At 35.7% G+C, this 10,828-nt stretch overlaps 1 pseudogene; it reads right to left on the bottom strand.

Moving 5' to 3' along the window:
• Window positions 1-3,105: 3,105 nt before the first annotated feature.
• Window positions 3,106-4,042, bottom strand: LOC126067998 (olfactory receptor 14C36-like; annotated as a pseudogene).
• Between the last annotated feature and the right edge of the window lie 6,786 nt (window positions 4,043-10,828).

Here is a 10,828-nt window from a genome sequence, read left to right as displayed (position 1 = left end):
CTTACATGCTTTGGACATGTTGTCAGGAGGGATTAGTCTCTGGAGAAGGACATCGTGGTTGGCAAAGAGCACACTCAGCAGAAAAGAGGAAGACCCTCAATGAGGTGGATTGTCACAGTGGCTGCAACAATGGGCTCAAGCATAACAACGATTGTATGGCTTAGAACCATGCAGTGTTTTTTTCTGTTGTGCGTAGGGCAGCTATGAGTCGGAACTGACTCTATGGCACCTACCAACAACTAACAACAAATTCTGCCTGATCCAACTTTATGCTCTTTCATTATTTTTTTTACACTCTTAATAGCCATTCCCACACATATTCCCTGAATTTCTGTCTTTATTAATTAGAAAGCTCATGTAGAGTTTTTGTAGGGAAGTGCACTTCATAATGGGTCATATTTTTTACTTCACCTTTAAGTTTCTGCTGAGACTTGACTTTAGTTGTAAGTGTAGAAGTAAAGGGGGCTGGTGGGGGCACATTCTGAGAAGAATCAACAGTGTCTTGCAATGCAACTGCCTCAGAGAATTCATTACAACTTCCTCAGGCACAGAGGATTAATATCCTCAGATAAGGATGAAAGGGCTGCTTCTACTGGCTAAGAAGACTCAAAAAATGTAGGAGTTCAATATCACTAGCTTTATCAACATCTAACCCGTGTCTTCATTCAAATATTCAGAATCATATTCCTTCCCAATAAACACCCTTACTTTAACAGCAGAAAAACAGTGAAGGTAGGAATTTAATTTACACTGTAATTCAGCCATTTGTAGTATGAGACTCTGAGTTTGGTTTTCAGCCACCTCATCTTCAAGGCTACGAAACATAAGCTTTTATTTTATAGCATTCATAGAAACTTTCAGCTCATTATGCAACACTTGACCAGGGAATTTAAAGCTCTGACCTCATCCTTTCTCTTTCCCTACTTTGCCCAGTGAAATTAGGAGCAACCAGTCAATGTGATTATACTCATCAGTTGAACAAAATCTTCTAAGGTATTAAATGCATCATCATTCAGAACATTGTCTCTTTTAAATATTTGATCAGGAGTATTCAATTGCATGTGTCTATTTCTTCATTATGCCATGAATTATCAGTGCCCTCTTTACTTTTTGAGTTATTAATGCCTTAACATCTAACCAGATGTGAGATCCAATTTCAGAAACCCCAGAATTAAATCAGAAAAGTCATCCTTGAGATTTTATTCCTCTAGAATCACTCCCAGTATCAAAGGCTATGTTAGTCGGTGTCCTCCAGAGAAACAGAGCTAATAAAATATATATTTAAAAGAGAGAACGAGACAGAGAGAGAGAGATCTTAAGAAAAGGTCAAACTTGATTGTAGGGCTAGCAAGTCCGACATGCTTAGGTCAGGTAACTGCCTGGAAACTCTGGAAGTCTTGTGTCTGAAATATGAAGGCAATGCAACTAGCTGTAACCTTCAAAAGCCTTGTGTCTGAAATTGGCGGACCAAGCAGCATACTGAAAATTCTGGAAAAAAATGTTTGTTTACAATCTTGAGGCAAAATTATTCTCCCTTGGAAAACCTACTTTTAGCTCCTAAAGCCTTCAACTGATCGGTTGAGGCATATCCATATTGCAGAGAGTAATTTTTTTTTAATCTGCCTTAGTTAAGTTCAGCTGATTTAAACGTTAATCATATGTAAACAACTACATAGCAACATCTTGACTAGTATTTGTCTAAACAATGTGACACCACAGATTAGTCAAGCTGACATGTAAAATTAACTATCACATTTAGTATTATTTTACTGGAAATTCTATGTAATAAATTTTTTTGTGATATAACAATCACAGAAGAAAAAGAAGTAACAGTGCTGGTGACGATTAATGACAATATTGTCTCCAAATACACATCAATAAACTGAAAACTGTAATTTTTAAGATTGCATAGGCCTTAGTAACTGTGTACCCAATATGGCAAAAACAGTTTGTGTTCTGCTAGAGAATACCGTGTCTAAACCAAAGATTACTAAAAGGTTTTTGGGTCCTTACATATGAGAAATGTATACAAAACTTCACTTAAAAAATTTTTTACATATTCTACCTTCTTAATATATTCAAAGGATGCATGACAAGTATAATAAGATAACAGAAAAAGTTATCTTATTTTTGTCTTCTTTGCATGGAGGCAAAAAAATTGCCAAAAAATAATTTTAATCTGAAACTTTCTAACCAAACTAGTGATTTATATATTGTAAAAATTTTTATATAAATTTGTCCTTATAGATTATGTAAAACAGCATAGTCATTGACATTTCCTACCAACCATACCTTCATATGCGTCTATTTTTATTTAGAAAAAAATATTTTAGTATTATTTTTATGACCAGCATTCAGATATTATTCTTTATTTTTTAGTTATGTTTTAATATATATCTGAATAAATGATTCTGTTGACATAATTATAACAATGTCAAAGGTTTTATATAGTTTATCTATTCTAAGACTCCATATAATTCTAAAGAGAAATATTTAACAAATTTAAGAGTCTTGAGCAGAGATGTTTCAGATATCAGGGAATATACATTTTGGGGGGAGAGAAAACTTCAAGCTAAAATATGAAAGTATTGCTGCTACCCATAAGTTTGGAAATGTAGATATTCAGTAAAAAGGAGGGAAAAAACCCTTAGTGATATGGACTGTCACAATAGTCACAGCAATGGACTCTACCACACCCACGACCATGAAGAGGTACGGGATTGAGGAACATTTAATTTTGTTATATGTAGGGTTGCTATGAGTCAGAAGTGAACACTACAACTAACAAAAACAACATTGTTTCTAAGCTGACATACAATATACTGGCTGTCACTTAGATATCAAGTCAAGTCCCCAAATTTTGAAGTTAGGCAAGGAATCTAATTTTCAAGAATTTTTCAATATGCCTCATCAAAGTAGGAATGTCTTGAAATAATGATCTTATTGGAAACCGTGGAGGTGTAGTGGTTCAGTGCTACAGCTGCGAACCAAAAGGTCAGCAGTTCAAATCCACCAGGTGCTCCTTGGGAACTCTATGGGGCAGTTCTACTCTGTCCTATAGGGTCACTATGAGTTGGAATCGACTTGAATGCAGCGGGTTAGAGTTTATTGTTTTTCTGAATAGAATATTCTCCTCATAATTCTCTGTACAGCCTCCTTTATCTGCTTGTTCCTAAGGCTATAGATGATAGGATTTAGGAAAGGAGGGACTATAGAGTAGAACACCGAAATGATCATGTCTTGAATTGTTGGTAAGTTGGATGTTGGATTTATATACACAGCATTCACTGAGCTGGCAAAGACTGTCACTACGAGAATGTGAGGTAAACAGGTGGAAAAGGCCTTTTCCCTCTCTCGTCTGGTTGGAAACTTGAGCACAGTGGAAAATATGCAAATATAAGACATGATGATGAAGATAAAAAAAACCACCTACTATCACTAGGGCACAGAAAAAAATTGCAACCTCATTGATGAAGGTATCAGAGCAGGAGAGTTTCAGCAAAGAGGGAATGTCACAGAAGAACTGATGAACCACGTTAGACTGACAGTAGGACAACCGGAATGTGTTGCCAGTGTGTACACCTGCATAGATCAGACCGCTGAATACAGAGGCCAGTGTCATCTGAATGCAGACACGAAGGTTCATGATCACAGGATAGTGAAGGGGATGGCATATGGCCACATAGCGGTCATAGGCCATGATGGTGAGGAACAGCAGCTCTGTAGTAGCACATGAAACCACAAGAAAGATCTGAGCTGCACATCCAGCAATCGAGATCATCCTGTTAAGCAACAAGATCATACACGCTTTGGGGACAGTAACAGAAATGTAACACATGTCCAGGACAGAGAGATTCCTAAGAAAGAAATACATGGGGGTGTGAAGACTCTTGTCAAAAGTGGTTACTGTGACAATGAGAAGGTTCCCCATGAAGGTGGTCAAATATATCAGTAGGAATAGCATGGCATGCAAGACTCTGAGCTCCCACACATCAGAAAATCCCGAAAGCAAGAATTCAGTCACTGTCGTATAGTTAGCCATATATGAATACTTTGCTTTGTACAAGGGAGACAAAAGAAAACAATTCTAAAAAAACACGGAGAATGGTAATGAGGAAAGAAATTTGCCAAAGTTTGTTTATTGTCTCACATCCATCCAATTTTGTCCACTCTAGTTGATAATTTGTTATTGTTAGTTGCTTTCAAGTTTGCTCTGACTCATGGCAACCTCATGTACAACAGAGTGAAACACTGCCTAGTCCCAGCCATCCTCATGATCACGGATATATTTGAATCCGTTGCTGCCTTTCAACCTAGAAGTCTCATCTTCCAGCATATCCTTTTCTGATTCACAGGGTTTTCATTGGCTAATTTTCTGAAGTCAATTCCCAGGCTTTTCTTTCTAGTTTATTTTAGCCTGGGGGCTCCAATGAAGTTTGTCTACCGTGGTTTACTCTTCTGGCATTTGAAATACCGATGTCATAGTTTCCACTATCGAAGCAGCATGCAAGGCTCCACGGTATGGCAAACTGAAATATGGATGGTAGATTGGTTAGTAGAAAATAAATTATGTTGCCTTCTGCTCCTTTATGCTTCTCACTTGTGTAACTTGTTTCCAAGGTAGTGGTATAAAATATAATTTTGAGCTTATTTTTTGCATAAATTTATTTCACTTACTACTTGGAAAATGAGCATAATGGAGGTAAGTTTGCCAGGAAGATTGAGTTAATATAGGTAACTTCTTTGCATCTTGACCCATTAGAATTGTTCTATAAATATTAGCCAAATAGAACTTGAATAACAATAGGAGCTATTATTTTACAAGAACCTCTCAAATCTCTACATGCAGTTGTGAATTCAATCTCTGCACACAGAGAAAATATTTTTGTCCCTACTTACACTGCTAATATCTTTGTTGTGTATGATTTCATTCAAAAATTTACCTTGAAGAATTTCTCTCCGATGACTAACTACTCTCTTACTTGCTATGTATATCTCTTCCTGGCAACTATTAACATGCACTCTTTTTATTTTGACATTTGATTCTTCAATTTGTCTCTCTTCTAAGAAATAACTACATCCTTTGAAGTTTACTTGTTTTATTCTGTTCCTGCCTTCTGAGTACTGAGTGTAACTTTTGGATTAAACCAAACCATGGTGACCTAATGGTTATGCCATTGATATTCCACATATTAAGTTCCAAGTTGACCATGAGAACAGTTCAAAACCACATTCTATAATGCTGCATATTTCTTGGACTTGCACAACATTGTGTTTTGAATTAATCAGAGGATAATTATAATTATTTGTATTTTAACTCATAGAGTAGAACAGAATATCTTCATTGCCAGAGCCTTTTCTCAAAGTGAGCATACTTTAATATACATTTTAAAAATAAAAAGATTTTATCCTGGTATTTTAAGAAATTCAATATGAAATGTTCTTATGTATTTTCACACATCTTTTCTCCCTGAAATAGATCCATCCATATTTAAGGTTAATTCATCAACTCTAGTCTTCATTCTCTCTTTTCTTCTTCCATGGATATAATGTTCCCAATTGTATGTCATCTTAAGTTTTTCATCCATATCCATGTGCTGCTTGAATGTATATAGGTGATTAGGTTCCTCTGTTCAAAACGGGGGCAGATTATCTAATAAGCAAGGTAAGTATGGGGTTCCTTGTGCTTATTTACTAATCTATAGTCAACAATTTCACCACATCTTTGATGTGGGGAAAAAAACTTGTGAAACTTGCGTTTTTTTTTCCTTCTTTATTCTGCTATCATCTATTCTTCCAACTCTGTCTCTCTGTTCTCGTTAATGCTTTAGAAACCTTACTCATGTTTCCCTATTATCTGTTACCCTGATTGCTATCAGAAGCTGTCATAATTCTGGCAAATCTCTAGTATTTATCTTAGGTAATATAAAAAAAAATCCACCCTAAATGATCTCAGATATAATGCATGCCTTTCTGATTTCTGGTAATACTTCATATGAAGTCTTCTTTTTAAAATTGATCTCAAGCTGCTTAAAATTGATGGAGCCTGAGTGCATGTGTTATATCTCCACCAGAACTAAAAAAAAAAACAAGTTTGAGGTTCAGTTGATGTACCAATGAAAGAAGACCTACATGTAATGCATGGCTTAGTTGAAATACCTAGGAGAAGGGGTCTTAAAGAAACATCTATAAGAATACCTCCCTCATGAATTTAATATTCCTAAAATATTTCAAATAGAAATTCTCTGCAAACATAAATATCCTTAAAATGCATTCTTTGAGGGGAAGTTACTAGAGGGGATATGTATTTATGCTTTACATTTTGTTTCAATTTTTATTCCTTGAATTTGTTAGCTATAATACTTTTCTTTCCATAAATATGTATTTCAATACTTTAGGGATAAAAAAATACATAGCAAAGATGAACTTACTTGAAAATATAATTGTTGATTCAAGTATTCACCAAATTTACTACAGTGGTCCTTCAAGTTCTAGAAAATAAAAATGACATATTATATTTACTTGTAATTTATGATACATGGCTGTTATTTGTTGAAGTCAGTATTTATTAACATCATCAAGTTGAGTAAGATGAAGTGTGTTGAGTCTTCTGTTTTAGTTAAAATGCATATTTTTTCCAATATACCCAGGACGTATTTCAGAACTTAAAGAATCTGAAACCTAAAAATATTATTTCCTGCATATCTGAAGACCATATGGATTATCGGTAATGGGTGAGTAGTTAACAGATATTTTACTAAAACACAATTGCTTGATACTGTTGTCTTTCACAGCTCTCACTGTGAGTAGGGATGGATTACCATGTGTTTTGCAGCCTCTAAAAGAGGAATTGCAGGCTTTAAACCTAAAGGCTTGACATTGTTGTTGTTAGGTGTGGTCTAGTGTATGTCAACTCATAGCAGCCCTGTGTACAACAGAACTAAGTGTTGACCTGTACCATCCAATCCTCACAATTGGCGCTATGCAGCTACTGTGTCAATCCATCTCGTTAAGGATTTTTCCTCTCTTTTGATGATCCTCTGCTTTACCAAGCATGATGTCTTTCTCCAAGGACAGGTGTCTCCTGATAAAAAGTACTTTAGATGAAATCTTGCCATCCTCGCTTCCAAGGAGAATTCTGGCTGTGCTTCTTCCAAGATGGATTTGCTCATTCTTCTGGCTGTCTGTGGTATAGTCAATATTCTTTGTCAACGCCATAATTCAAAGGCATCAGTTCTTCTTTGGTCTCCCTTATTCATTGTCCAGGTTTCTCAAGCATATGAGGCAATTGAAAATACCATGGCTTTGTTTAGGCACACTTTGCTTCTCAAAGTGTCATCTTTGCTTTTTAACATGTTAAAGAGATCTTCTGCAGTACATTTACCCAATGCAACATGTAGTTTGATTTCTTGATTGTCCCTTCTATGGGTGTTGTTTGTGGGATCCAAGTAAAATGAGAACCTTGACAACTTCAAACTTTTCTCTGTTTATCATGTTGTTGTTTATTTGTCCAGTTGTGAGGGTTTTTGTTTTCTTTATGAAAAATGGCTTAGTACCCCTTAAAAAAATGCACACTTTCTCCTGGAATTGCATAAACTGTTTATTTTCTTTGCTGACTTGAAGTAGTAGAATATGCATTTCCAGACCTCTTTATGTTTGCACTCTCAACTTTGTACCTATAATGGAAAATTTGCCATGCTGCCACATTTTGTGTTTTTCTTTCCTTGATCCGTTTTTTTATGAACATAGTAACCACATGCAACATGTAAACCGTGTTAACTGCCAAAAGACATGACAGGTGAGCCTTTCAAATTGGCCTCATGCTTGCAAGACTGAAAGTTTTTCTTTGTTTTTTTGCTGCCCTTTATTTCAAGATCCTTTGAAATGGTTCATTAAATAGCTTTTGTTCTTGTTTCTTTATATCAACCTATTTACTGTTTGGAAACCTGGTGGCACAGTGATTTAAGAGCTACCGGTTGCTAACCAAAAGGTCAGCTGTTCGAATCCACCAGGCGCTCCTTGGAACCTCTATGGGGCAGTTCTACACTGTCCTATAGGGTCTCTATGAATTAGACTCAACGGCAACAGTTTTGGGGTTTTTTTTTTTACTGACAATTTACTGATTTTGTATGATTGACTTGGTTAAACATGGCTAACAGTATTTACAAGTAACTCTATCGTAGTTATGCCACTTTCATTCTGAAGGTTTAGATTATAAAATAATATCTTAACATTTTCTCTCAGTAAATTCCATATCAGACTTCTCCTATCATGTAATAGAATTACAACTGGCTTTTACAGTTTGAAAAGAGAGTGAAAAACCTTTACTATTTCATGCTCACCAATCAATTTTAGGTTTCTACCTTGATGTTTAGTGTTGCAGACTAGTGGATTTGAGGCTTTATGATCTTCTGGGAAGATATATTTTGGATCCTGACTCTGCCATTTACTTGCTGTTCAGCTGCAGGGGCCTCTATAACATTGCTAAACTTCAGTTTCCTTATCTACAAAATTTTTTAAAGTACATAATACTTTATGAATTTTGTATTTATAAGACATTTCAAACAGCAAGGTACTCAAAACGGTTGTTGTGTTGGAGAAAAATAAATAAGAATTACAAATGACTTGTAAAAGAAGTATGTGATCCCTTCAGTACTTACATTTCTTCCATTTCACATTCATAGTACTATTGTTTTTAAGAGAGTAACAAAAAAGAAAAAGGAAAATTTACCACTCAGCTATGGGTTTTTATTATTTATGTAGCTTTTTGTTCAAGGAATATTATATAATATTCTGAAATGCTATGAATAGGGATTGTAAAATTGAGACCATTTCTTCATCTGCACACCGGCAAGGGATATGATTCTTTGTCTTGTCTACAAAGACATGAAGGATGTAATTTTCAACCTGAAGAATTGGCAAGAGTATTTTATTAATTAATATCATTATTAATTTATTTATCCACACATCTATCAAATATTTAATTTATTTATAATTAACAGAATCTTTCAAAATATTTTGGGTGACTAATATGAGACTGTTAGCTAGGGGATGAATCACGAACAAATGTTTACATGCTGTTTTAAAATATGCTATGAGAAAGCCCTAGGATTATAATTAAAGTATAAGGGATTATCTCTACATTTTCTTTTATGACATGGTTTCACTTTTGCATCCATGAGGCATCTGAACATATAACAGAGTGTTTGGCAAAGAGAAGAAATAGGCCAGCATTTGTTGGAATTATTAATTGAATAACATTAATTTGCATAAAAAATTCTGTGTTTTAGGTACACACAACACACCACAAGAAATGTTGTTTAAGTATAAAGTTAAATCACTAAATCAGTATTTAACTAAATCAGTATTTAGTTAAATCACTAAAGCGATGGACAATGTGCAGAGCCTCTCCTGCTCCTGCTGTGTTCCTGGTATCAGGCACATCTGTTGCTATGTGCTCACTCTGTGCTTCCATAATCAGCTATCAACTTTGTTCAAATTTCTGGGACTGAGTTTTTCATGCAATGAATAATAAAGAAGAGGTTGGTCTTGTTGTGGGGGTCCCTCTGTACTTTCTATCCTAATCTCATTAATGCTCTTCTCAAAAAGTAAGTAAGCAGTACAGTGCAGATGTTGGGATAATTCATAGAGGGAGGTGAAGGGGGGATAAAATAAAGTAAAATTAGCAAAGACTCACAGTTAATATTGTCTTTTCTTAGACTGGCTATGGAGACCATGATTTCTGGTAAGAGTCCAGTGATGTTTCAGGTGCAGGCAAGGATGAGAGGACATATTTACTTGAGATGACTGAACACCTGAAATACTTCTGTTTTATAACAAAAACCTCTGTGTTCATTTTAACATAAGGGCCTGGTGGTGCTGATGGCTGTAGAGAAAATCCCTGGGAATACTATCTGGGCTTTCATTAATAGCTAGTGCCCAGGGGGAATTTTTAGGAGATAATTGGCTCCAGGTGACGGGGGATCAGGACTCAAATAAAGCATGTGAATGAACTCTGTATATCAAGAAGTATTGATAGATTTGAGGCTGAAGAATCGGTGGAGATTTATAAGCCAGTAATTTAAACACAAAGAAAACTGCAGTACCCTAATATTCTGAGGTCTCATAAGGTAAAATTCTGTGGGTCATGTAGATCAAGTGGCATAGAAGGGGAGATTTGGAATTAGATTTAACCGGATCCAGCGAAAATGTGTTCCCCTCATCCTCTGGGAATATCTCCGAGGAATAGTGTGATTTCACTGAGTCAAACTCAAGGGAATTCTAATAGATTAAATGACAAACTCAAAGTTTCTTCAAAGCATTAACATAAAGGAATTTATTGCTATTTACCAGCCTAGTACCAAAACCCGTCCCGGAAACCTGTGAACTATGTGATCAATAGCACTTTGCATCATCTCTGCCATCTCAGTTTCTCCATCTGTTTTGTTAATGAGAGTGTCTACTTTCCTGGCCTTTTTTTTTCCATTGAACTTAAGGGGAAGGTTTACAGAACAAATTAGCCTCTCATTAAACCATACAAATATTGTTTTATGACATTGGTTACAACCCCACAACATGTCAACACTCTCCTCATTGACTTTGGGCTTCCTCTTACCAGCTTTCCTGTTCCCTCCTGCCTTCTACTCCTTGCCTCTTGGTTGGTGTGCCCCTTTAGTCTCATTTTGTTTAATGGACCTGTCTAATCTTTGGTTGAAGGGTGAACCTCAGGAGTGACTTCATTACTTACCCAAAAGGGTGTCGGGGGCCATACTCTATCAGGCCAGTAAGCCTGGTCTCTTTTGTGAGTTAGAATTTTGCTCTATGTTTT

This window comes from Elephas maximus, chromosome 2 (assembly GCF_024166365.1).
Source record: "Elephas maximus indicus isolate mEleMax1 chromosome 2, mEleMax1 primary haplotype, whole genome shotgun sequence".
NCBI lineage: Eukaryota > Metazoa > Chordata > Mammalia > Proboscidea > Elephantidae > Elephas > Elephas maximus.
The sequence above is the reverse complement of the archived record's forward strand: the minus strand, read 5'-3'. Positions and strand labels throughout refer to the sequence as shown.